Below are 27,965 nucleotides of genomic sequence, written 5' to 3' on the forward strand. Positions count from 1 at the left end.
TCTTGTAGGTGTATCTACTCACTAGATGACAGTGGATTTGGTGCTAAGCAAATGACTACTTCACATTGGATGGTGTCAAGTTTCTGGAGTGATGTTGGAACTGCACCCATCCAGGCAAGTGGAGAGCATTCTACCCCATTTCCTGACTTGCATGTTGTAGGTGGTGAACAGGCACTGTCAAGAGGTGGGTTAATCACTACCGAATTTCCAGACTCTGATGGGCTTTATAGCCACAATATTTAATTGGCTAACCCAGTTATGTTTCTGGTCAATACCAACCACAGGATATTGATAGCAGGAGATCGAGAAATGATAATACCACTTGACAGTCAAGGGGCAAAAAGTTAGATTCTGTCTTTTTTGAGATTGCTTGGCACTTGTGTGATGTGAATGTTATTTGACACGTATCAGCCCAAGCCCGGATGTTGTCAAAGTCTTGCTGCATATGAACATGAGCTGCTTCAATGTCTGAGGAACTTGTAAATGGTGCAGAACACAATGCAAAAATCATTTCTTCCACTCTTAAGACCATAAGACATAGGAGTGGAAGTCAGGCCATTCGGCCTATTGAGTCCACTCCGCCATTCAATCATGGCCGATGGGCATTTCAACTCCACTTACCCACATTCTCCCCGTAGCCCTTAATTCCTTGTGACATCTAGAATTTATCAATCTTATTCAAAACTATGCAAAGGGATTGTTTATATTTGGCAGAAGGGGGCAGATGAGATCTCACCTTAATGCCTCATTCAAAAGAGGATTTTCAACAGTGCTGCATTTATCAGTGAATTTCTGTGCTTAAGTTTAAGAATGGGACATCGACAGTTAATATCTACTTCAGAGTAAAAGGATGACACCAATTTGGGCCATAACTAATACCATGGTTCCTGAGCTCGATTATTAGCCAAATGAACACCGGAAAATCGGAATACAAGAATGTTCTGAAAGGACAAAAATAAATATGTAGCCTTGGCTTTCTTGAATGGTCAATTAGTTTGGCAACACCCTGCATTTAGCATTGTATGTGAAAAATTGCTTCTTTGACAAGATGACCAGAGGGTCATCATCCATGAAACTTTACCCAAGAATCAAATGGTGCTTCAGGGACACGGTGGTCAGGGAGACAGCAATACAACTTGACCAACAAAACAGTACGTGCCAAGAGACCTCCTTGTATGTTGCATCCTTCTCCAATTCTAATTAAGCAATAAAACCGGAGGAAATCAGCGCATAAGGTTATGATTGACAATTTTGTTTTACAATTTAAAAATCAATGGAACAACATTCCCTGTTAGTTTCTGTATTCATTATTTTGTTCAAATCAAGAGTCTGTCTCTTAGCCCACCAAATAGTGAGGACAATTTCGACCTGGTTACTGTAACAGCTGTTCACAGTCAGCACGTACTATACTTACAGACACTGAATCAAATTCTAAAACACTGTACTGAGCTTGCTTGCTTACAGCAACAACAGCTGTTACAGTAACTAGTTGGCAATGTCCTGTGAGAGAGGCAGAATACTTTAAAACATTCTGCTTAGGAGCAGATGAAACAAATGATTGAATGGGTTTACAGGACAAATATTGCTTGCAGCTTTCTTCCCTCAAAGTAATTTTCCACACAAAGGACTATGATCTTTGCCACATCAAATCATTTGTTTTATTGATACACAAGGTTTAACACTGTCCAACAGCATAATGGATTCTGCCAGATTAAAACCCAAGATACCTGACATTTTCAAATATTTTCTACTTAGGGAGGCTTAATTTCTCAGATTTTCATTACTAAAACTACATTAATTCAAACAAAAACTGAGACAATGCATCATTCCCTAAATACTTTATGAAAATGTAAATGAATTGTCAACAATGATGCTGAAAAGAAGTTAGTTTAACCATCACTGAAGAATGCACTGGCTACAGAAGTCACATTCTTACAAATGCAGCTCAACAAGGATTAAGCATAAGCTTAATACATGAAAATGAACATTATGTTGCAAAAAAGAACATGCTGCACAAAGTTACACAAGTCAACTCCCTCTGTAGCAGTCACAGACCAACAGCTCAGACATCTGTTCAAAATTGCAATTACTTGTTTTGGTCGAATTCTATTTTATCAAGTTGCACAGCTAAAAGAAAATCAAACAGTGCCACCTGCAGGACATGAAAATAGATGCACAGACCCTATGACAAGACACCATGCATAAAACAATGTCATTACAATTGACGATTCTGAAACCAGGTGGTGGATTTTCCAAGCACTTGTTGCTGACATTGCAAGTGTCACTTCTTTGGAATCACTGGATGAGAAACTCAGGTGGAGTGCATCCATTATTGCCCCATGTCTATCGTGAGTGGGCAAGGCTTCTCATTATTAAAAATTACACAACAGAAGGTTTAGTCTAACATGTTAATTTGAAAGTACAAGCTTTCGAAGCACTATTCCTTCATCAGGTAGCTAGTGGAACAGGATCACAGGACACAGAATTTTGCAGTAAAAGATCAAAGTGTCACACAACTGAAGCAATGCATTGAACAAATCTAGATTGCTGTAAAGTCTTTAATCATTTTGAATGGGGATGCAGGTTTCGATTCATTAATATTAAACCACAGAACTTCATGTAAGTCAGAGTCCCGAGATAACTTAAGATTTTATAAACAAAGCTGACAGCTTAGACAATGCATGAAAAGGTGTAAAGTTAGAGTCTGCCTGTATCCCAACCTTGAAGGAGACTGGTTCTACTTCCAAAGTAGAAGTTTATAAAATGTCACTTGGACTGACTGCCTACAGTTTGTGAGCTTTTGAAACAAAATAGAATGTATCTGCAAATACAAATTCACCCCACAGACATACACGTGCGAGAAAGAGAGACAGTGAGCGTGTGGGAGAAAGGGAGATAGTGAGAGTGTGCGTGCGTGTGCTTGATACAGTATGTGTGAGTGTGACAGAGTATATTCCTGTGAGAGGATGTATGGAGGAATGAGAGTGTGTGGGGGTGGGTGTCTCTCTGAGAGACAGCACATATGTCAGAGGGTCTGAGTGTATGTGTGTGAGTGAGTGTGCATGTGCGTATTTGAGTGAGAGTGCAGTGGGGTCACCTGTACTGTGACATGAACCCAAGATCCTGGTAGAGGCCATCCTCATGGGTACTGAACTTGGCTATCAGCCACTGCTCAGTAATATTGCGTTGTTGCATATCCCAAGGCCTGCCTTGGAGAACTGTTACCTGAGGATCCGAGGCTGAATGTCCTTGACCGCTGAAGTGTTCCCGAGGAGGGAACGGCCCTGTCTGGCGACTGTTGAGTGGTGTCATTCCCACATTATGTTCTTGGAAAATTTCAGGAATGATTTTATGGCCTGTTTGCTTCTACAATTTAGACTTGGGAAGCTTAAATTTAAAGAGTAAAAAATGAGGTCTGCAGATGCTGGAGATCACAGCTGCAAATGTGTTGCTGGTCAAAGCACAGCAGGCCAGGCAGCATCTCAGGAATAGAGAATTCGACGTTTATCCTGATGAAGGGCTTATGCTCGAAACGTCGAATTCTCTATTCCTGAGATGCTGCCTGGCCTGCTGTGCTTTGACCAGCAACACATTTGCAGCAAGCTTAAATTTAAAAACAATGTGGCAACAAAAGGCATCAATTACATCACACTTCTTGCATGTTGCAAGGTGAATCGAGAGCAATTCACAATAAAGGAAATGGATGCATTTGACACAGAACAAGTGGAAAATGGGAGGAGAATGGAGAAGCCAGACTGGAGTGGGAAAAAGACTCATGTTCAAAGATAACTTGTATAATGTGACAGACGAAAAAGGGCTTGAAATGATTTTTCAACCTTTACATTATATATCAGGTCAGCACGACACGAGGAATAATTGCGCTGGTATCAAGAGCAAGCTATGGCAAACGCACTTCGCATATTTCTTTATGCATGGCTTAAATCTAAGCTGGCAAACACCTCACCTTCAGGGAAATGCATTTCAGTCATTAATTGCAACTAATACCCTTTTGCACACTTCTGTCATTGAGCCAAAACTGCATAGCACACTTTTCCCATGTGCTTTGTTCATAAATATTGCAAAGGTACACTAAGTAACAGTTCAAATTTACAACTATATTAAATGCAATACAGATTTCTTTGTTTCAACAGTACAAGGTGTCTCACTACACTTACTATATTGCAGACTGAATACAATATGCATTTCATGTTAAATATTCTGTAACATGTACAGCCTGAGGGTTTTCCATGATTTCCAGTCCTTCAATACACTATATAGTGTATTGCAGTGAATGAGATCATTGTACCCCTGCAATTATTAGCTCCTCCATCTTTACAAAGCCAAATACTTCAGGAAAAGTAAGTTATAAAACATGACACTGATTTTCCTGCGAGTCTCTAAAAAAATGCACCCAGAAAATAGGGAGTATTTCATTCCACTCTTTTGCCTTGCAGATCATATAAATCTCAGACTCCCTACAGTGTGGAAGCAGGCCATTCAGCCTATCAAATCCAAATCAACCCTCTGAAGAGAATCCTACCCAGACTCTTCCCCCATTCTATCGCTGCATTTCCCACAGCTAATCCACTTGGCCTGTACATCACTAAACATTGCGCAATTTAGCATGGCTAATCCAGCTAACTGGCACATCTTTGGCAATGGGAGGAAACCAGAGCATGTGGAGAAAACCCATATAGACACGGGAAGAACTTGCAAATACCACATTGACATTCACCGAAGGATAGAATTGAACCCAGGTCCCTGGTGCTGAGTGACAGCAGTGCTAACCACTGAGCTACTGTGCCGATGATAGATAGGCTTTAAGGAATTAGCAGGTCAGTTACTTGCATATAATTCCTAGTATCTGAACTACTTTTGAAGGCAAAGTATTTATGCAGCTGGTTCAGTTCAGTTTCTGGTCAATGGTAAACCTCCGAGATGGGGCGAATTCAGTGATGGTAAAGCCACTGAATATTGAGGACTGATAATTCCATTGATTCTTGCTGAAAAGGGTCATTGCCTGACACTTGAGTGACCCAAATTTGGAATTAATCAGGCCAATACTGAATTCAATCCTTGAATGTGGACATGGGCTGCTGCACTATCAGAGTCATGGACGCTGTTGAACATTGTGCAATAAAACAGTTAACAATATTTGGGCCTAGGATACTATTCTGAGAACACTCGCAGTGATGTCCTGGGACTGCGATGATTGACATCCAACAACCACAGCCACCCTGTTTTGTGTTAGTTACGACTCCAACCCACAGACTCTTGATACGCTTGGGTTCCTTGATGCCAAATGCAGCCACTCACACTTCACTTCTGGAATTCAGCTCTTTTGTGCATTTCTTGACTAATGCTGAGTGCCCCGGCAGAACCCAAACTGAATGTTATTCCATTATAGATGCCATATAATAGCACTGTTAACGCCCACTTTGATGATTGACAATATACTTACATGACAATCATTGTACATATTGGATTTGCCCTGTCTTTAGTGGACAGGACATAATTAGACACTTTCAGATAGATGTCAATGTTGTAGCCATATTGGAAAATCTTCTGTACTATTTCTAGAATATTATTAGGACCCATCACCTTAGAAAAGGGTGAAGACACTGGATACAGCTAAGTATCACATGACTGTACTGGCTAAAGTCTGGCATCTGTGATAAGGGTGATCTCAGAAGGAGGCAGAGATGGATCAGCCATTCAGCACTTGTGGCTGAAGACTATTGCAAATGCTTCAGCATTGTCTTTTACACTGATGTGCTGAGCCCCTCCATTGTAGAGAATGGGTATGTTAGGAGTCTCTTCCTCCACTAAGTTGTTTAATCGTCCACTAGTTTTAATGCTGGATGTGGTAACACTTAAGAGCTTAGACTTGATTTGTATGCTGTGGGATTGCTTAGCCCTGTCCATGTTGCTTCCACTGTTTGGCAGGTAGGTAGTTTTAGCTTAGCTGTCTTAGCTTCATTGGATTGAGGTGTCCCTCAATTTTAGGTAATGCTGCGTAAAAGTAAATGCCAGGCTATGCTGTAATTTAAGCTGTAACTGTGTTCCGAAAAATGAGCTATATCAGTGCTGTGAATGGAGACATAACTGCCCTTGTAACAATGTTCTTGCCAGGTTGAAATTTCTGTCAACTGTCAAGTAAAAGCTCAATATTATAAATATGTGGAAGAATTAAGAGTTAAAAATTCAGTTAATTGATAAAGTATATTTTACACTGGTAAAGTATCACTATATCAATTCTTACAAATTGTTTCATAACTGCTGTTATGGATGCAGCACAAACATCTTTTGGAATATCAGACAGCGTAGTGGTAGCCTCAACCGAATATCTTTTTCTAGATTTATTTTTAATAGCAGTCATTCAATAGTCACCATGAGACTATCTTTTTAATTGAAGATGTATTAGCTGAGTTCAAATTTCAGGGTAGGTTTCAAACTTGTGTCCCCAGAGCTAGTTTGATGACAACCAATTCTAAAGTCTGTTTATTTACGTGGGTAATTTTAAAGACCATTCAATGTCCCAACGATTACAATAGGAATTGCAAGTCCTGTTTGTCAACTATATAATGGGTAAAGTGGTGAAGAAAGTGATGAGTGAGGAAGCTGAGAAAGTGCAGGGGTAAAGAGGGTAGTCTGTGACAGAGGGGTTAAATTGGTCAGGGGACGTTCAACTACCCACGGAGAAGCTACAGATTGTATTGCAATCACCAGGCTGAGGCTTTTAGCTTGCCTTCTCTGAACTCCGAGGAGAAAGTGAGGTCTGCAGATGCTGGAGATCAGAGCTGAAAATGTGTTGCTGGAAAAGCGCAGCGGGTCAGGCAGCATCCAAGGAGCAGGAAATTCGATGTTTCGGGCATAAGGCTTCCTGATGAAGGGCTTATGCCCGAAATGTCGAATTTCCTGTTCCTTGGATGCTGCCTGACCTGCTGCGCTTTTCCAGCAACACATTCTCTGAACTCCACCAGCCTCCGTATTCATCTTGAGCCTGTCTTTCAATCTCCAAACCATTTTGGGCCTGAACCACAGGAAAATCCAAATTCTTGGCAGTCTCAAAACAGAAGCAAGGGAATATGGGTCTAGTGCCTTCTCCCAATTTCTGCCTCTGACATAAGAATCCATAAAAACTCATTAACAGTTTGTTCTTGGGATGAAGACAACCTTGCAAGAATTCTCATTTAAGTACATTAGTGATTAATCTGTGTGTTACTTCTGTTATTCTGTACCAAAATGTTTCCTGCCATTTTTATAGTATATAGCCAACATATTTCAACAAAACTTCCGTCGGAGCATGTTAACTGTTGTAGAGAATCCTTCACATATGAAGCTTCAAAAACCACAGCTCCAAATGACTATGGATCTCCTTACTGGATGGAAATAATAACAAAATATATTATGCAATTCTTGGCCCCATAATTAAAAATACCTTTTGTAGACTAGTGAAATCTTTCTATTTAATAGTTACGTGCAAGCACAGAGCTTGAGTATTGCTGGAAAAAAGAACATGCTGTCAAAGGTTTTCATTGTGCACTCATCAGGTAATGTAAAATTTAAAATGGAGATAATCTCTACCTGTTGATTGGTAGGGAAGCGGAATTTGATTGGTTGATGCACTGCAGGAGAAAGCACTAGGAAGTGACCGTCCTCTGTGCTTGTGCTTAATTTGAATACATGTAGCTTTTACTAAGTCTACTGAGCTAGATCTGCATGGGCTATGAGCTATGAGCATGTGAACTCATTTGATAATCCTAAATTGACTGTTAGTCTAATTCTTAGCATACTGAGTTTTTCAGCAAGTGCAACCCAATCACAGAAACACAACTAAAATTAGAAATGGTGTCTGAGCTTTGCAAACACAAATTGGTTGAGTATAATCAGTACTTGCATATTGCAAACAGCCAAAGTGTTGTGTGCTGTTTTATATAATTTTTCAGACATTTGGATGTATGGCCTCCATCTATGGCACCACAGTTTCAGGGAACTACATATATAATTCTCAGTTGCATGGGACTTTTATTCTACTTAAATCAAACACTGCACACATCCATAAAACATATACGTAGGCAAATGAAATTTCCATTCAGTCACAATTTTACAAAAAATAATTACACCTTTATGAATGCTCACTGCAGTTCACCACAGCATGAAGCTCCATTAACTCAATCTCCTTAATTATGAGCAAAGAGGAAACATACAAACTGCCTCTTAATTTAGAGTTTTAGCGAAAACTATTAGTCAACTATTTTGCCAAATTCATGCAAATGTTAGCAATCTTTACTCTGAAAAAAGGAGAGAACACAAAAAGTGCTCATTTAAAGTTGCGGCTGAATTCTTATTATTCCTGTTAATGCTTTAAGTGAAGCATCATTTCCACAAGACATTCAATAGGAGCAGAGGTAGGCAACTTGGCCCACTGAGGCTGTGCTGCAGGAATCAATGTTAAAGTTGGAGTTAGCCTCCATGAAGTGTTCCTTATAAGAGAAGGATCTACTGATATCTGTACCCTACCTGCAGAAAGGCAGTCTTTTAAATGGCTAAATTCATACATTGGTAAACGAACTGACTGTAAACATAAAATGTAAAAATAAAGAAGAGAAACGTAACATTCTACTTACAGAAGCTCCTCCTATGGACTCTTAAGAGTGCAGCCTAGGTGCTGCTATTCATGGAAGCTTTTGTTCAAAAAGCTCTGGACGACCTTCTATGGCCATGACTTGTTACTGACCATGTCATGACCACTGCCTGGCGATATCTTTTTGGGAGTCTATTGTGTCCATTCTTGCAGGTCACTGCTGCTTCCAGTGCACATGGATCTGCTACTCCTCTTGGCAGTTTACAGAGCCCTGACTTCCTTCATTCATCTGCTAACTAGCTGTTTGTTATGGCTGGTGGTTGTTCCTTCTCCCGCTCTCTCCCTGAGTTTCTCTGCACCAGTGAGATAGCACAATAGACCTGTTGGGTTTTGTCCATCCTACGTGGCTGAGGATTTTGGCTACTTTCGTCCAGTGGAGTTTGGTGGATCATCTCCATTGTTCCAACTAGCTTCAAACAAATCACAGGAGACTTAGTCTATCAGGTTGAGACAAGGGACTGTGGAAGTTGCTGAACTTTTTCACGGCCAGCAATCTGTAGGCAAGGTCTTGCAGTTGGCCAGGAGGGGCAGCTCCCCTTTGTCTGAACAGTGGTGATCTCCAAGGGGTTGGGGGGTGAGGGGGAAGGGGGCACGGTTTCCTCTTGGGGGATTACTGTGGGTATGGGTTGCAATATGGCCAATTGTTTGGAGCCTGATGAGCAACGTTTCTCTGATTCGGACCTCTCACAGCAATGCAGCAAGATTTCACAAGTTAAAGGTTGGTCACTCAGACTGAATCCAAGTCCGAGAGTAGGAAGTCATGCCAAATGGCATGTTAAATAAATCACATGATGCTAAATAAGATTTTAGCTCCTAATATTGTAATGCTAAAGAAAAACAGTGTTGAGTGTGCCAATGTTAAATATAGGCTCCTTGTATAGGAATTGCAAAATTCATATATTGCATGTGAAGAAGGTTTCAGAAAATATATATTTACACCAGCTTACATGTCCACCAAATGTCATAAAACACTTTACCATCAATCAGTTAAATACTCTGTTGCAAAGCTGTTACAACATAGGACTTTACAGAATACAAAGCTGGTATGGAGGTTCATTTTCCCTTAATATGAGGCTCCCTTAAAAAACTTGCCTCCTTCAAAGGCTGAGATCCTATCGTATGTCCATTTGACAACACGTTCTTTGTTATCTTTACTTTTTAAATATATTTTAGTTAGTAATAAAATCAAATCAATACTTTCAAAATGTTAAACTGCATTTTGGTTACATCATTATGATATTAATGAAAAATACAACATTTTTTTGTAACCACTATACTGGCAGCTCTGAAAAATATTTAGTTTAGACCAATATTCTCAAAGAACTGATGAGTTTTGGTATTTTTGATTTTTTTTCAGTTGGAATACTTTCAATTACATAGTAGTCAGAGTAAGCCATCCCCACACCATTCAATACTTGCTTCCAGTCAGGTAGTTTATTGAATAAACAAAATATTTCTGGATCTGCATGCACAAAATATCCAGCTGTATTGTGATAAACAGAATAACATGTTATGAATGATTGAACAGTAAAGAGGTAGAAGGAAAAAAGTGAACTCATTCACAGCAATAATAACAGGAACTAAAACAAAGCTGCAGATGGTGTAAGTGTTTTGGGGATAAGGGTTGCAAAGGTGGTAGGAAGAGGAGTTACGAATGATGTAACTGCTGATTTTATAAAGTAAAAGCTTAATAACTTCAAAACAGAAAATGATAGAATAAGAAAATGCTAGTATAAACTCTTGACCAAATTCAGTTTTACAGCAGTGGCTCTCAGTAATCACAGCAAGAAAAATAGCAGTTTCCTTTTGAATATAGCACATAATTACAGACTCTGGACAGGCTATATGAAAGTAACACAATTAATTTAAATAAAAGTTTGAAGGAAGGAACATGACCTTTGGATTTCCTCTAATTTTCCCTTCACAGATCCTTTAGGGCCAATTAAAGGCCAATAACTGAACTGATTTGAGATCACAACCAGTGCTACTCTTTGTGCTGCTTCCAAAAGGCTTTCAGCAACTTGCTAGTACTCTGAGTTTTTTTTCCCTCTGCAGGAAGCAACTTGGACTGTGTTTACCAGATCCCTGGCCAAGCAGTTCATGTTAGTGGCGAAGTGCTATAAGTACATTGCTAGGAGGTAGGCAGTCAGTGGTTCTAATCAGGTTGCTTATACTTTCTCATCTGCCAACCCCAATAACCTCCTGCTCTTGGTCACTCTTTCACTTAGATCCTCCTGTCACAGTATCATAGCATTGGCCTTCCAATTGGGACTTATTGCACCAATATTTTGAACCCATCAGTCTTCAAGCAGATATCCTATATATGAAAACTTACTTGCTTTAACATGTACTCTTACAATGTACAGGCCATTCTTCCTTATTAATAGAATGTTACTATTCTCTCAGCTGAAAATCAGCATAGTCTGTACATGCTGTATTCCAAATACATCCAGCATCTGTTTCTATGCCATTGACATGAATCAGTTCTCAGCAAAATAGATAACGTTGCTGTTATGATGAAATGTACAGGTTAATCAAATAATTCCTGAGCACTTTAAATTAAATTACTATAAAAATGCAAGTGACAAAAAGATCAGGGCAAGTTAGGCTCTTCAGCTGTTGGTTCAGTTTGCAATTGGTTAATGTGGTGGTTAGTCACTGAAATATATTCACGAGGCTCCAGATGTTCTTTAACACAACAGAAGTTTTTACACAAGAAAAAAAATATAAATATAAATACACACACACACACACACACACACACACACACACACACACACACACACACACACGGCAAATACAAAGATCTTTACACAAGCATTGTAACAAAGTTTCAAACAGTTTCCCAATGCTATTCTTTTATACAGTCAGAGAGTCCTACAACACAGAGACAGGCCCTTTGGCCCAAACTGACCACAGATGTTCGATTCCAGAGCAAGTTCACTCCTACTTCAGCTCTAAATTTTTATCTCAATTACTCCACCCAATTTCTGCTCCAAAGATAATTTTATGATCAGTTTTCAAGTCTACTGGAAACAACTTACAATTCTGACTGCCCAAACTTTTCAGGTTTCTAGCTTGAAAGACTCACACTAAAACATATAAGATAAGGTGACTGATTCCCCAGAACTGACTTGATTCTCCTGCTAAGGTCCTGAATTCAGACCTTGAACCTTCTGTTCTGAAGTCAAAACTAAACTAATTGTTTAAAGTGCTACTCTGTCTTAAATTCAACAGGACAAAACATTTTCTCCATTCACACTATGGGAATTCTCCTAGGCACTTCATTGCAGTCACATGCTTTCTTAAAACTAATGCACTTAGATCACTGTTCCAAATGCTTTTCTAACTGCCGCCATAGAACTGACCACATCCATTTGCCTCTCTTGGCAACTTAAACCCCAAAATATACCATATATATTTTATCCAATGTTCAAGACATCTTGACCCAAAAAAAAGGGAAAAAGGTATCATTAAGAGGCATTTCTACTTTCTAACAAAAATTCTTATAACCATTTCTATTATATTGACAGTAATTTTATGCTTACATCACACACAGACTGCCATAATTTGTGGGCAGCACGGTGGCACAGTGGTTAGCACTGCTGCCTCACAGCGCCGAGACCCGGGTTCAGTTCCCGACTCAGGCGACTGACTGTGTGGAATTTGCACATTCTCCCAGTGTCTGTGTGGGTTTCCTCCGGGTGCTCCGGTTTCCTCCCACAGTCCAAAAATGTGCAGGTTAGGTGAGTTGGCCATGCTAAATTGCCCGTAGTGTTAGGGGTAAATGTAGGGGAATGGCAGTGGGTAGGTGTGCTTCGGTGTGGACTTGTTGGGTCGAAGGGCCTGTTTCCACACTGTAAGTAACCTAATGTAAGTAATCTAATCTAATCTATCTAATAATGATGTCTTACAGAAAGCCCATTTTGATCAAAGTAAATTTCAACCTTTTGGAAATGTTCAATGGGTCTTTCTGCATTGAATATGTCTATTAAATACACATTTACTTTTTGGAAAGACAAATCAGAGTAGGACTTACACAATGGTAAGATCTGAAGGAGACCTTGGAGTGCAGGTTGAAAGTAGAGTCACAGGTAGGTGGAGTAGTGAAGCAGTCCATCTTCCGCAACTACACTGGCACCACCCCCCACCTTTTCCTCCGCTACATCGATGACTGTATCGGCGCTGCCTCGTGCTCCCACGAGGAGGTTGAACAGTTCATCAACTTTACTAACACCTTCCATCCCGACCTGAAATTCACCTGGACTGTCTCAGACTCCTCCCTCCCCTTCCTAGACCTTTCCATTTCTATCTCGGGCGACCGACTCAACACAGACATCTATTATAAACCGACTGACTCCCACAGCTACCTGGACTACACCTCCTCCCACCCTGCCCCCTGTAAAAACGCCATCCCATATTCCCAATTCCTTCGTCTCCGCCGCATCTGCTCCCAGGAGGACCAATTCCAACACCGCACAGCCCAGATGGCCTCCTTCTTCAAGGACCGCAGATTCCCCCCAGACGTGATCGACGATGCCCTCCACCGCATCTCCTCCACTTCCCGCTCCTCCGCCCTTGAGCCCCGCTCCTCCAACCGCCACCAAGACAGAACCCCACTGGTTCTCACCTACCACCCCACCAACCTCCGCATACAACGTATCATCCGCCGCCATTTCCGCCACCTCCAAAGGGACCCCACCACCAAGGATATATTTCCCTCCCCTCCCCTATCAGCGTTCCGCAAGGACCACTCCCTTCGTGACTCCCTCGTCAGATCCACACCCCCCACCAACCCAACCTCCACCCCTGGCACCTTCCCCTGCAACCGCAGGAAATGTAAAACTTGCGCCCACACCTCCACACTCACTTCCCTCCAAGGCCCCAAGGGATCCTTCCATATCCGCCACAAGTTCACCTGTACCTCCACACACATCATCTATTGTATCCGCTGCACCCAATGTGGCCTCCTCTATATTGGTGAGACAGGCCGCTTACTTGCGGAACGCTTCAGAGAACACCTCTGGGCCGCCCGGACCAACCAACCCAATCACCCCGTGGCTCAACACTTTAACTCTCCCTCCCACTCCACCGAGGACATGCAGGTCCTTGGACTCCTCCACCGGCAGAACACAACTACACGACGGCTGGAGGAGGAGCGCCTCATCTTCCGCCTGGGAACCCTCCAACCACAAGGTATGAATTCAGATTTCTCCAGCTTCCTCATTTCCCCTCCCCCCACCTTGTCTCAGTCGGTTCCCTCAACTCAGCACCACCCTCCTAACCTGCAATCCTCTTCCTGACCTCTCCGCCCCCACCCCACTCCGGCCTATCACCCTCACCTTGACCTCCTTCCACCTATCCCACCTCCATCGCCCCTCCCCCTAGTCCCTCCTCCCTACCTTTTATCTTAGCCTGCTTGGCTCTCTCTCTCTTATTCCTGATGAAGGGCTTACGCTCGAAACGTCGAATTCTCTATTCCTGAGATGCTGCCTGGCCTGCTGTGCTTTGACCAGCAACACATTTGCAGCTGTGATCTCCAGCATCTGCAGACCTCATTTTTTACTCATTTGGTATGCTTTCCTTTATTGGTCAGAGCTTTGAGTATAAGAGCTGGATTAAATTTTTTTTTTGCTTAAAATAACTACTGTCCAACAGTATTGACTTGTAGCAAAACAGGACCCACACCAATGTCACCGGCCGTCAATGCCAACCAGATATCTTAACCTAATCTAGTCCTATTTGCCAGCACTTGGCCCATATCCCTCTAAGCCCTTCCTACTCATATACCCACCCAGATGCCTTTAAATGTTGTAATTGTACCAGTTTCCACCAGTTCCTCTGGCAGCTCATTCTATATACGTACCACCCTCTGCATGAAAATGTTGCCCCTTAGGTCCCTTTTAAACCTTTACCCTCTCACCCTAAACCTATGACCTCTAGTTCTGGATTCCCCCCACTCCTAGGGAAAAAGACCCTGTCTATTCATCCTATTCATGGCCCTCACGATTTTATAAACCTCTAAGGTCACCCCTCAGCCTTCAGTGCTCCAGGGAAATCAGCCCCAGCCTCTCCTTATAGCTCAAATCCTCCAACCCTGGCAACATCCTTGTAAATCTTTTCTGAACCTTTTCAAGTTTCACATCGTCCTCCTGATAGGAAGGAGCCTAGAATTGTATGGAATATACCAAATGCGGCCTAATCAACGACCTGTTCAGCTGCAAAATGACCTTCCAACTCCTATACTCAAAGCTCTGACCAATAAAGGAAAGCATACCAAACGCCTTCTCCACTACTTTACCGACCTGTGATTCTACTTTCAACCTGCACTCCAAGGTCTCCCTCAGATTTTACCATTGTGTAAATTCTGCTCTGATTTGTCTTTCCAAAATGCAGCAGCTCTCATTTATCTAAATTAAGCTTCATCTGCCTTTCCCAGCCCATTGGCCTATCTGATCAAGATCCCGTTGTACTCTGAGTTAATGTTCTTTGCTGTCCACTACACATCCAATTTTGGTGTCATCTGCAAACCTACTAATGTTGTATAACTGGTGTAGATTTCACCACAGCTTTAAAGCTGTCAAAAGCATTATGACATTCTTTTGTCCTTTGAAATTTTGTCAAGGAGCAAAAATAAGTTCAAAATATGGACTGAATGTCTGATAAAATCTATTCATGCCAAAATTTCAAAATTTTGCATTTTGTCTTAGGCACAGGAAAATCTCACTTCACTCTGCGACTTGACTTCTTCCACAATGCTACCCAAATAAGTCAATTGCACTTTGGCAAATTCACTTTGTGCCAGGTAACGATCAAACAAGTCATTCAGCTGGTATGTGTTCTTTCCAGATTTCACTGAACATTACCAACAAACATAAACAATCCAGTTAAGTAATCCCTCAGTGACGCTCTTGGTAAATCGTTGGAAAGCTCAGTTTCCATTCCAAACAATATGACATTGCATCAATAAGGTCCATCCAGTGCTACAAAAGCTTTGGCTGTATCATTCACGAAGCTTGGCAATATTCTTCTGGAAAGGCAATCTTTGTGATGAACCACGCTTGTCTAATTCTTTTGATAAAATCATCTAATGTTTTTAATCAACTTAAGTGGCTTGCTTACCTCAGATCCATATTTCATTTTCTTTTATTTTTAATGGCTGTTCGACCAATCTTGGTGAAGCCTGTATTTTTGAATCAACTTAAAGATAATATCAATTTCTTTATTGGGATCTGTTGCATGAATTCTCCATTTACTAAGTCATGCTTTAATTCATGGTATATAGTGGGACCAGTTTGTCATCACCATACCTTTAAGGCATATTTTCTTCTTCATTACCTCTTCTGTATAACAAACTATATCAATCAACCTGTATTAAGGACTATTTTGCTCCAATATTTTGCAAGATGTTAATTAGTTTACCTTCTTGATTTGAAGCTTAAGGAAACATCTCTTCCTTTGACATAAAATATTCAGAACATCCAATGGCCTGATTCTCTTCATCAAGAGTTAGGAAAGAAGATTTCTGGACTGAGTCATCTCTCCCTTTATAACACATTCTAAGGAAACATGTTCTCTTCTTACAGCAACAGCTTTAATATCCATTTCCTTTCTTCATGCCATTTATTCTGCTGAAATTGGTCTAGGTATTTCAATTCACGATAATATGTCCAGCATATTATAAGTGAAGCATATTGTTCTTTGTAACTTGTTTATGTTTTAGCCTTTCTCCTTCATTACTTCAGCATCCTTCTGTTTGCTCTGCTAAACTAATACTTTCCTCATCCTGAAAAAATTCTAAGCCTCCAATTTCCTTGTGGATGCCCATATGACCATTCCTCCATGTGTAATTGTCTGTGTTAGATATCGTAGGTATCTGCCAGAGCTGTGATCTCTCTGATGTTTGATACATGACACTCATTTCACTAAGACTCAAGATTTACCAGTACGCCATTTCTGAATTCTTATATAATCGATGATTTCCCTCACATTTTCCAGTATTTGTTCTCTCAATTCATTAATCAAAATCTCTATTCCCATTTCTTAAAACAGTTTTATTTTCAGCTCAAATTTTATGATATGGTCAAGCTCATAAGCATAGAGAATGTCTTTTTCAAACAGTTCCATAATTCATAACTTACTCTTCTGCCAAATTGGTGTACGCATTCATTTCTGTTCCTGTCAAAAGAAGAACAGCTTCTTCCCCGCTGGTGTATGGGAGAAGGATTTACATTTTTGGACCATTGGAATCTCTTTTGGGGTAGAAGTGACCTGTACAAGAAGGACAGTTTGCACCCAAATTGGAAGGGGACTAATATAATGGCAGGGAGATTTGCTAGAGCTGCTCGGGAGGTAAATGGGTGGCTGGAAAATGGGAAGCCTTCAGAAATGAGATAACGGGAATCCAGAGAAAGTATCTTCCTGTTAGGATGAAAGGAAAGTCGTTAGGTATAGGGAATGCTGGATGACTAAAGAAATTGAAAGTTTGGTTAAGAAAAAGAAGGAAGCATACGTAAGGATAGATCGAGTGAATCCTTAGAAGGCTATAAAGGCAGGAGGAGTATACTTAAGAGAGAAATCAGGAGGGCAAAAAGGAGACATGAAATAGCTTTGGCAAATAGAATTAAGGAGAATCCAAAGGGTTTTTACAAATACATTAAGGACAAAGGGATAACTAAGGAGAGAATAGGGCCTCTCAAAGATCAGCAAGGCAGCCTTTGAGTGGAGGTGTAAAAAATGGAGGAGATACTAACCGAGTATTTTGCATTAGTATTTACTGTGGAAACGGATATGGAAGATATAGAAAGTAGGGAAATAGATGGTGACACCTTGCAAAATATGTCCATGTTACAGAGGAGGAAGTGCTGGATGTCTTGAAACGCATAAAGGTGAATAAATCCCCAGGACCTGATCAGGTATACCCTAGAACACTGTGGGAAGTGATTGTTGGGTCTCTTGCTGATATAGTTGTATCATCGATAGTCTCAGGTGAGGTGCCGGAAGACTGGAGGTTGGCTAATGTGGTGCCACTGTTTAAGGGTAGTAAGGACAAGCCAGGGAACTATAGACCAGTGAGCCTGACATTGGTGGTGGGCAAGTTGTTGGAGGGAATTCTGAGGGATAGGATATACATGTATTTGGAAAGCAAGGACTGATTAGGGATAGGCAACATGGCTTTGTGCATGGAAAATCATGTCTCACAAACTTGATTGAGTTTTTTGAAAAAGTAACAAAGAGGATTGATGAGGGCAGAGTTGTAGATGTGATCTATATAGACTTCAGTACGGCATTCGACAAGGTTCCCCATGGAAGACTGATTAGCAAGGTTAGATCTCACAGAATACAAGGAGAACTAGCCATTTGGATACAGAACTGGCTCAAAGGTAGAAGAAAGAGGGTGGTGTTAGAGGGTTGTTTTTCCAGACTGGAGGCCTGTGACCAGTGGAGTGCCACAACAATCGGTGCTGCATCCTCTACTTTTTGTCATTTATATAAACGATTTGAGCATAAGAGGTATAGTTAGTAAGTTTGCAGAAGACACCAAAATTGGAGGTGTAGTGGACAGCGAAGAGGGTTACCTCAGATTACAACAGAATCTTGACCAGATGGGCCAATGAGCCAAGAAGTGGCAGATGGAGTTTAATTTAGATAAATGACAAATGCTGTGTTTTTGGAAAGCAAATCTGAGCAGGCCCTATACACTTAATAGTAAGGTCCTAGAGAGTGCTGCTGAACAAAGAGACCTTGGAGTGCAGGTTCATAGCTCATTGAAAGTGGAGTTGCAGGTTGATAGGATAGTGAAGGCGGCATTTGGTATGCTTTTCTTTATTGGTCAGAGTCTTGAGTACAGGCGTTGGGAGGTCATGTTGCGGCTGTACAGGACATTGGTTTGGCCACTGTTGGAATATTGCATGCAATTCTGGTCTCCTTTCTATTGGAAAGATGTTGTGAAACTAGAAAGTTCAGAAAAGCAGCTGAAACAGCAGCTAATGAACTTGAAAGGTCCGATACAGACAATGAGCAAAAGTAACAGCATTTACAAAATACCTTGCAAGTACTTTAACAAACACAACATTGGACAAACAGGCATAAAACTAGCCACCAGAATACATGAACACCAACTAGCCACAAAAAGACATGACCCTCTCTCACTAGTATCCTCACATACAGATGAGGAAGGACACCACTTCGACTGGGACAACACATCCATCGTAGGACAAGCCAAACAAAGACATGCATGAGAATTCCTAGAAGCATAGCATTCCAACTAGAACTCTATCAAGAAACTCCATTAGACTCCATCTACCACCCCCTGAGAAAAGGAACAGGAAGTGACTTCACAACAGAAAACAACATCACCACAGGAAATGACATTACCAACCCAAAGAAACCCAAACATATAAATAGAAAGCAGGAATTTTCAGCATTGCTTCACAAGAGGTCCACTGAAGATGTTACCTCGCAAGGTAACAAAACATCTGGAAATGAACCTTTCAGCTCAGCGAGCAAACCTACATCCAACATTTTTAGTTTTACTAACTTGAAGATTTCTATCCAAGCTCTCCTGGCTTTGAAGCTTTAGTTTAAAACATTTCAGTTAATGGGAGTGATTCCCTGAACTAAGGTGTTAATCTCCCCAGGAAAAAAAGTATTCTACTGTCAGAACTGAGACCTTGAATCTTCTTTACTGTTCAGCCAGCCCATTTTTCACCTACTCACTGTCCCTTGTATCAGCTTTTCTTCTTCCCTGGCTTAACATCAATTATCATTTTGTTTGTCAAACTTTCTTTGTCTCTCTCTGAGCTCTGTCTCCACCCATCCATTCACATCTTGAACACTCCTCATTTCCTATTATCAGCATAAATATCATCCTTTCATAGCTAATATCAGTTTGAAGAAGGGTGACGAGACACAAAACATTAACTCTGCTTTCTCTCCACAGATGCTGCAGGACCCACTGAGTTTCTTCAGCAATTTTTGGTTTGGTTCCTCAAATCTTCTGAAATCAAAACTGACAGAACATCATTTAATATTTTAGTCAGTCAATCATAAACTGAACAGTAAAAACTTTTCATCCATTAACATTACAGGGGTTCTTACCAGGCACAAGAATGTAATCACATGCTTTCTTAGAAGTGATGTGCTCTGGTCACTGTTGCAAATCACTGATTAATTTTTAAAAATATTCTGCATCTTGCATAATACTATAATTCAAGAAGAATGCACATAATACAACAAAAATATAGAGCCTCAGCAGAAGTTTGGGAAATTGCTTTGATCATTACCAGAAGTATTTTCATGATTTGTCCACGTTAGATAAATTTCTCTTGATTGAAACCATCATATCATTAATCTTAAGGTGAAAGCCACAAACAGCAAAACTACCTGCAGGGAAGACGCTGTAGATTTGATACATTCCAAGCAAATTTGTAGCACGTAGTATACCTGCAATGGTTTGAAAACAACATGTTCTTTTAAGTTTATCACCTACCATTTTGCAGTACTACCTGACAAGAACTCAGGTTCTCTGGAGAAATCTAAATGTCTGACATATTTCATTTGTATACTTTAATAAAGCAAATTGATTTGAGTCCTAAAAGCAGATCATTTATTTCTGCACTAAAGAGAAAAAAGCCAAAAGTTAGTCAATGGTCCTCTTTCATTCTTACAGGAAAATAGTTGTGCTAACTTCCAATTTGCCAGATACAAGGTGGAAGTTTATTATCAGACCTCTTAAGAAATAAACAATAAGCAAAAGGCCACCAGGCACTAAATCTGACCTGACTCCCTTTTCATCTCTGAAACTGGAGAGCCTCTGTAGAATTCACAGCTGTAATATTGATTGGGTTAAGCTTTATGTCAGGGTTTGACTGACTAAGAACAATTGCGAAATGCATGGCAGATGCACATTTTAACTGAAACTATGAGCCTTTATTGTTCTGCATTGCTATCACTGATAACGAGGAATCTTACAAGAGAGTGTATCTGAAACATTTTTGCATCTTATTGTACAATCTAGATAAAAATAACAATTGCAATCTAAAATACTGTCAGATTTACATAATAAACGCAGTCAATATTTATTTAATGTCACGTCAAATAACTTTTTAAAAGTGGCAACAAAATACCTTCACAATATTAAATAATAATCTGTATTTTTAGTATAATAACTATTATACTAAAAATAGACACTTCTAAATAAATTTAGGGCACATATCCAAATTAGAATTTGGATGATCTTCATAATTGGCCCTCAAAATTTATGACACCATCAGAATGCAAATTATTATAACTTACTCAGTCTGTTACCCTCTAATAACAAGTACAAAACCTTAAGGTTGCGATTCTAATCAGACCACACAACAGAGATGGTCTATCCACTAGTTTGAGAAATGATTTTGTGAAATGAAATGCAAACTATTGTTTCAGTTTTGTTTGAAGGAATTATAAATCTGAGATGAAGAACAATCTTTGACAAAATCCTTGCAAAATTTACCTTAATATCAACAATCTAATGTAATTCAAGCATATTCAGATTTTCATAAGTTGATGCCTCATCATAAATAGGTTCTGTAATTTAACATTGCCCTGATTCAAATCCCACACAAGTTTACATTTTCGACTCTTAAAAAAGTTGACCGATAACAAATAGCATGCATTAATAACAATAAATATGCTTATGCTATCAATTAAATCTATCACTTGTTTAAAAAAATGTACAATATAATGAGCAAACACAGTGAAATTAAAATACGCAACGTCACTGAACAGTGGAATATACATAGCATTTATTTTGCTGAGTTACTGCAATGCTGCTGCATTTTGACAGATGCCTTGATTGCTTATGTACCTTCTGACAACTAACCAGTGCAATGGTGGTGAAAGAATGCTGAACAATAACCTAATTATCCTCAGTTGGTACGTAGCAGCGGGGTGAATGGGTGGGCAAGTAAGAAGGGCTAAAAAATAAAAGAGTAGAAGAAAGGCTCAAGCATAAATTGCTCCAGCATATGTATAAGAATTTGTATAAGCATGTTGTAAAAGATCATGCATTAAATATTATTGCCTTATAAGTAAAGTCCAATTTCATACGCAAGTTTCTTAGTAAGTCAGTCACTCACATTCAATATGCCCCATCAAATGCAGTACCCAACCTAACCACCAGAGGTCAGTATAGATTTACTTACCAATTTTTCTTAACCAAATTTACTGTCTTGGTGCTGAGATTTTCCTTGTAAGAATCACAAATTTACATAGAAATATAACAAGACTATTATCTTACTTACTTACAGAAATACTCTTATAACAAGATATAAAGAGCCTTCATTTATGGAATATTTTAAACACTTCAACACCTTTCGAGGAAATCACTAATATTTATTCAGAATACATTTATATATGAAAGTACAAAAAAGGTGGCTTTTTTTTTAAACTAGATTACTGCCTTAGTGTGGAAACAGGCCCTTCGGCCCAACAAGTCAACACCAACCCCCCCAAGCGCAACCCACCCAGAACAATTCCCCTACAATTACCCCTTCACCTAACACTACGGGCAATTTAGCATGGCCAATCCACCTAACTTGCACATGTTTGGATTGTGGGAGGAAACCGGAGCACCCGCAGGAAACCCACGCAGACACGGGGAGAATGTGCAAACTCCACACAGAGAGTTGCCTGAGGCGGGAACTGAACCCGGGTCTCTGGCGCTGTGAGGCAGCAGTACTAACCACTGTGCTGCCCACTTAGGAACTGATGTGTAGAATTGTTCCACACGTTAGTTGTTTTAACTTGAGTCATATTTTTGCATGTTTTAAATAGATAAATATAATCAAGTGTTGTGTGCACCTCCCCAGGTGGCTCACAGGGTTGGCTGCATAATCAGTTGAGACATACAGATTAGTCATGGTAGAAGTATTGCTCAGAGCTGAAAATGTGTTGCTGGAAAAGCGAGGCAGGTCAGGCAGCATCCAAGGAGCAGGAGAATCGACGTTTCAGGCATGAGCCCTTCTTCAGGAATGAGAAGTACTGCTCATCAGAGATAAAATTCTAAACAAAATGTATGGTTTCAGAGTAGAGAAAGATAAAAGAAAATAGCCTGCACTTATACTCTTAATTATTCTACCAAGACATTTGTTCAAAATTTGTGCACATGGACCTCAGGTAAGGGTACAGCCAAGTTTGCCAGTGATGCGTTCTGAATTATGGCTTCTTGCTAATAGTAGCATGCAGCATTTCTCATACCCAACAAGTTATTCATCAAAGAAGACAAGTGGAAATAATTGACAGTATATTACATGTATTTTTTACATAATCAACCTTTTCAGGTGTGCCAAACCACTCATTCACCATTAAAGTGTGCAGATTTATTATTCATCCTCAGGCATTACCAGCTGCCTAGGCTTTCTTTGAAATATTTCCTTGAGCAGGTGTACTGTTAAATGTTAAATGGGAAATCTAAGGTGCCAACTGATCAAATCTGAAGTGTTGTAGATTTTATTGCCTGAGAAAGACTTTTGTAATTGGATTCAGCTAACATTTTACCAACATAGGTTCCACAGTACAAATCTGCAGACTGTATGCAAAGCATAAAAGGAAGGCAATACAGTTAAGAAGAAAAAAAGATAAAATAAATGTATAAATTTAGAAATCAAATGAGAAACAAAAAGAGGAAGAAAGAATCAAGCAAAATATAGCTTAGAAACTATGAAATTTAATACATCACCAAAATTATAAAACTCATTTGTCACCCTGCACATTTACCAGTGATAATTCTTCAATTAGAACAATCTATTCCAATGTTATTCTTCTGCTTCGTCTTTCATCCCTATCCCTTTCTTTGTTAATTCCCCTCTGAATGACATCATTAATTCCCTACGAATAGCCATTTGTAGTTAAATGTTTCTTCCAACACTTCCCGATGGTTTTCTTGTGAACGCGCTGAATCCATGCTCTCTCATTGTTGTTGACAAACAGAGGAATGAATTTTCATGTTTATGCTTTAAAGGTGTTTGCATTGAAACCCTCAAATAGAATTCTTCTGGTTTTCCCCATTCCAGTAAAAAAATCTTGAGATAAACTTCAATATAACTCTCATTCTCTGAACCAGTTTAGTGGATTTTCATTTGACCATTTCCAGAGCTCAAGTATCCTTCTTTGAAGAGGACCCCAAATTAGAGCTAAACGTTCTAAAATAAAGTTTTTCCACATTCAAGTGGCAGCACAGTTGCAATAACAGAACAATCAGAATTTTAAAATAATGCACATGATTAGATTAGATTCCCTACAGTGTGGAAACAGGCCCTTCGGCCCAAAAGGTCCACACCGACCCTCCGAAGAGCAACCCACCCAGATTCATCTCCCTCTGACTAATGCACCTCACATTATTGACAATTTAGCAAGACCAATCCACCTGGCCTGCACACCTTTGGATTGTGGGAGGAAACCACAGCACCCGGAGGAAATCCACCACACACGGGGAGAATACGCAAACTGCACACAGACGGTCACCGGAGGCTGGAATTGAACCATTTCAGTGGATTTCCCTGCAGCTGTGAGGCTGCAGTGCTAACCACTGAGCTACCGACAGCTTTGCCTTTCCATAAACAGAAACAAAAAAGACACACTTTGCTGAAATCTATGTCGTATTCAATCAGATTCAATCAGGAATCAGAATGATGTTTTTGAAGATTAGAGCCATTGTTCAATTTTTAAATGTTCTGTGATTACAAAACCACATGATTTTTATATCAGCATTGCTGTCCACAGTATAACACTGCAGTACCATTATAACTAACAGGGAAGTTGTACTATACAGATTTATTGTTCATGCAAACAGACTTTTTGTAAATTCTCATTATAATTAGCAAATATCAATTTATAAAGTAAAATCAAGCTCCCTTTTAAAAAAAAAATGAATGAAACAAGCTCTTAAACGTATGGACAAATATGGAGGCATTTCAGAAAATACTGACAGCATATTGCGAGTGTCCACGTAGAATCATTCCTATTTGGAGGGAGGAAAGGCTTGGAACAAAAAAAGGGTTTTTTTTGGGGTGTGACTCAAGCATTTACTCAGCTACTGTTTTGTAGACAGTAATTCCATCTTAATAGCCAAGGTTCACAAATGGGTAAGCAGGTGGCTACGACATTGCCGTTAAAAATGCCAAATACACCCGTGAGCACAGGATTGGAGTGAAATTCTAATTACGTACAAAGCATACCAGACAGGCTTCTGGCAGTCCAGGCTATGGAGTACTCTATAAATCACAGAGCAGATGTATGCAACATTCACGTTGGCTAACAGCTGTAACTCAAAAGGAAATTGGCATGCCCTAATGTTCTTACAAAATTAAGTCATACAAAAACAAGCTTTCCACCTACCTGGCAACAACTTTGGAGAAAAATGCTTCTTGTCACACAGCCAGGTGTTCAGGTTTAATGCATCAAAATCTAGAAATACAAATACAGATATTTTAAATTAGAATTAAAAATAAGATGTTCATTATACGACTAAACAGGACTATTTTCTATAGACTATCACATTTTGACTTATCACAGGTATTTATCACTTCAAATACGTAACAAATTTCACTACTTGGTCTGTTACAATCAGTAAACTAAGAACAAAGTGTGAAGAAAATTTACCATGTCCTGATAATCAATAATGCATTCTAGTCCCAAGTGTGCACAGAAAACCTCAAGAATACCAGTAGTTGTTGCATGCTCCCTTCCTCATGACACCTCGGTACAAATGCAGAAGACAGACAAGAGGTTACACTGAATAATTCCCTTGACCTCTTGCTGCCTGTACCAACTGAAGGCCAGGCCAGGTGCAACCTCAATAGGAGTTCCTTCCAAGTGCCAAATTCTTTCTACAAGAAGTGATCAACAATCAGGAACTTATTTCCCCATAGGTTAATAAGCAGTTTGGACTCTGCTGGTTTTTCTTTCAATCAGTGTAGTACAGCAAGACCTTCTCTTTCCTCCATAATCATAACTAAATGTTCCTGAAACATAACAGAAACTGCTGGAGAAACTCAGCACATCTGACATAATCGGTAAAGAATTACTGGGTTCAAAATATGAACACTGCTCCTCTCTCTACAGATGCTGCCAAACTTGCTGAGTTTCTTCAGTATTCTGTGCTTCAGAGTTCCAACATCTGCAATTCTTTATCTTTATTTAAATGTTTGTGACATTGATTGGTAAAAAAGTTTGTCAATAATTTCACCCAATAATACAGCTGTTATCTTGTCAGTAGTTTCATTAAGCTTTTCACTGAATCATAGTCTAGTTACAAATCAAGAGGCAGTCATTAGACCCATCATTTGTGATGGCTCCCTGCAACACCAACTCACTAGTCCCATTTGCCCAGTCATGCAATTTTTTCACCCTTCAGATAACGTTGAGTCTTTTACCAATGTCACAATTTAATGGGTATCTGCCACACTTCCATAGATGTTGTTACCAAAAAGTTTGAGAGAAATGTAAACAGTGGATTGCAATAAAGAAGCATTTGGAGATTGGAGATTTGGTACTGCAGCACACAATATTCATGTGGAAACAATGGTACATTTCGGTCAGTAATATATGCTTTAGATTTTCATTTTGCTATAACTGTTCGCAGCTAGTCTATAAAATTGCAGATGGAAACAATATATACCTCAGACTGATGTACTTCTGGGACACAAGTCATTCAAACGGCATTGATTAGATTAAATTAGATTAGATTCTCTACAGTGTGGAATCAGGCCATTTGGCCCAACAAGTCCACACCGACCTTCCGAAGAGTAACCCACCCAGAACAATTCCCCTACATTTCCCCTTGACTAATGCACCTATGGACAATTTAGCATGGTCAATTCACATGGCTTGCACATCTTTGGATTGTGGTAAGAAACCGGAACACCTGGAGGAAACCCACACAGACATGGGGAGAATGTTCAAACTCCACAAAGACGGTCGCCTGGAGCCGGAATTGAACCTGGGTCCTTAACCACTGAGCCACCGTGCTGCACCTATTTTTAGTGTATTGAGTACTGATGTGTTATTAAGCTGTTCTATTTAAATACAAGCGTACTATGGTGCTGTTTATAGTACATTTGCATCACAGATGAACAGTTCAAATCCTGTGCATAGTTGTTCATCTAACAGGATTGAGAAATAAGCTAATGTTGATAAAAAAAAAGAGTAGAGGCAGAAGGGTTGGTTAGATGCTTCTGTGATAACAGTTTGGTGTGATGACCAGATATAGTCTCTATTTAAAATCAGAGGTCTCACCGCATTCATCTCCGTGTAAAGCAGGTTATCAAGGGACCAACCCTTAGCGAAGGCCAGTAATGCTCGAGTGAAGGATCAACCTTAGATTAAGGTCAAAATGAGACCTTTGGAGCAGATGGACTTGAATTTGGGCCTCCTGGCTCAAATTTAGGACAATACCAATGCACCACAAAGCTCCAAGTTTGGACATTTCCTTTGATACTGTAAACATTGGCAAGTAAGCTACTATTCACCATATAACTAGTCGACTTTATTCACTATATAAAATAATTACTTCTCCATTTGTTGAACAAAGATTAATACTGCTAAAATGAGTCCTATTTAAAATAACAAAATATTCGAGTTCAGTATTATGAATGCGCGTTGGAAGATTAACTATTGATTATTATTCCAAGCTATTAACTTTATCATAAAAAACTCTTCATGGGTACACAATTTATCAAAATATCGCAACAGATGGTGGGTAAAATCAAACAGAAAATGGTTCTAATGCATTTTAAGAGTGGAGAGAAGAAAAAGTAGTTACAAATTCACCGTCAGGTTTTATTGAGAGAAAAATTACATTTTAACAAGGAGTTTTTCCACTTGCCTAGTTGTGTTATTGATTCTCTTTGGGCAATGTATTAACTGCATTTATCACCTGATAAAGACGGAAGTCCTTCGTAGATTATGCACAACATAAGCTGTTTGCAATATCATATCTGGGTTTTTCCTTTTCCACATCATCCAAAATGACTGTTTGTTAGAAGTGTCCAGCACACAAGGCCTATGACTGCAAGGTCTGGCTTTATACTAAAGTCCCTCCGATCATCAGCAACATTGATTTCATATCAGGTATGACAATGCAGTCTCTTAGATGAAATGCACTATATAAACTGAATAGGCAACATTTATTTGGCTGAATTCCAGCTATCAAAGTCTGTCACAACTTCCAGAAACACTGGCAACAGTTAATTAACCCAACCTGATTCTTCAGTACTGAATTACCTTTCTGCCTTCCCATACACAACCTTTCTTGGTCTAAGGTTGCACTCTTGCC

The 27,965-nt window shown here is 39.7% G+C and overlaps 1 protein-coding gene across 7 annotated transcripts in view; it reads right to left on the minus strand.

Moving 5' to 3' along the window:
* Positions 1–27,965, minus strand: part of LOC132807940 (CYFIP-related Rac1 interactor A) — a 205,065-nt gene that overhangs the window by 55,653 nt on the left and 121,447 nt on the right. For 6 of the 7 annotated variants that reach the window (XM_060821869.1, XM_060821845.1, XM_060821846.1 and 3 more), the window contains one exon: positions 25,028–25,096. The gene's annotated coding sequence lies outside the window, so the exon portion shown is untranslated. Of the gene's footprint in view, positions 1–20,032; positions 20,093–25,027; positions 25,097–27,965 lie in introns of those variants that run through there. The other variant, XM_060821876.1, reaches the window with a different exon arrangement.

Source organism: Hemiscyllium ocellatum, chromosome 3 (assembly GCF_020745735.1).
Source record: "Hemiscyllium ocellatum isolate sHemOce1 chromosome 3, sHemOce1.pat.X.cur, whole genome shotgun sequence".
In the NCBI taxonomy this organism is placed as follows: domain Eukaryota; kingdom Metazoa; phylum Chordata; class Chondrichthyes; order Orectolobiformes; family Hemiscylliidae; genus Hemiscyllium; species Hemiscyllium ocellatum.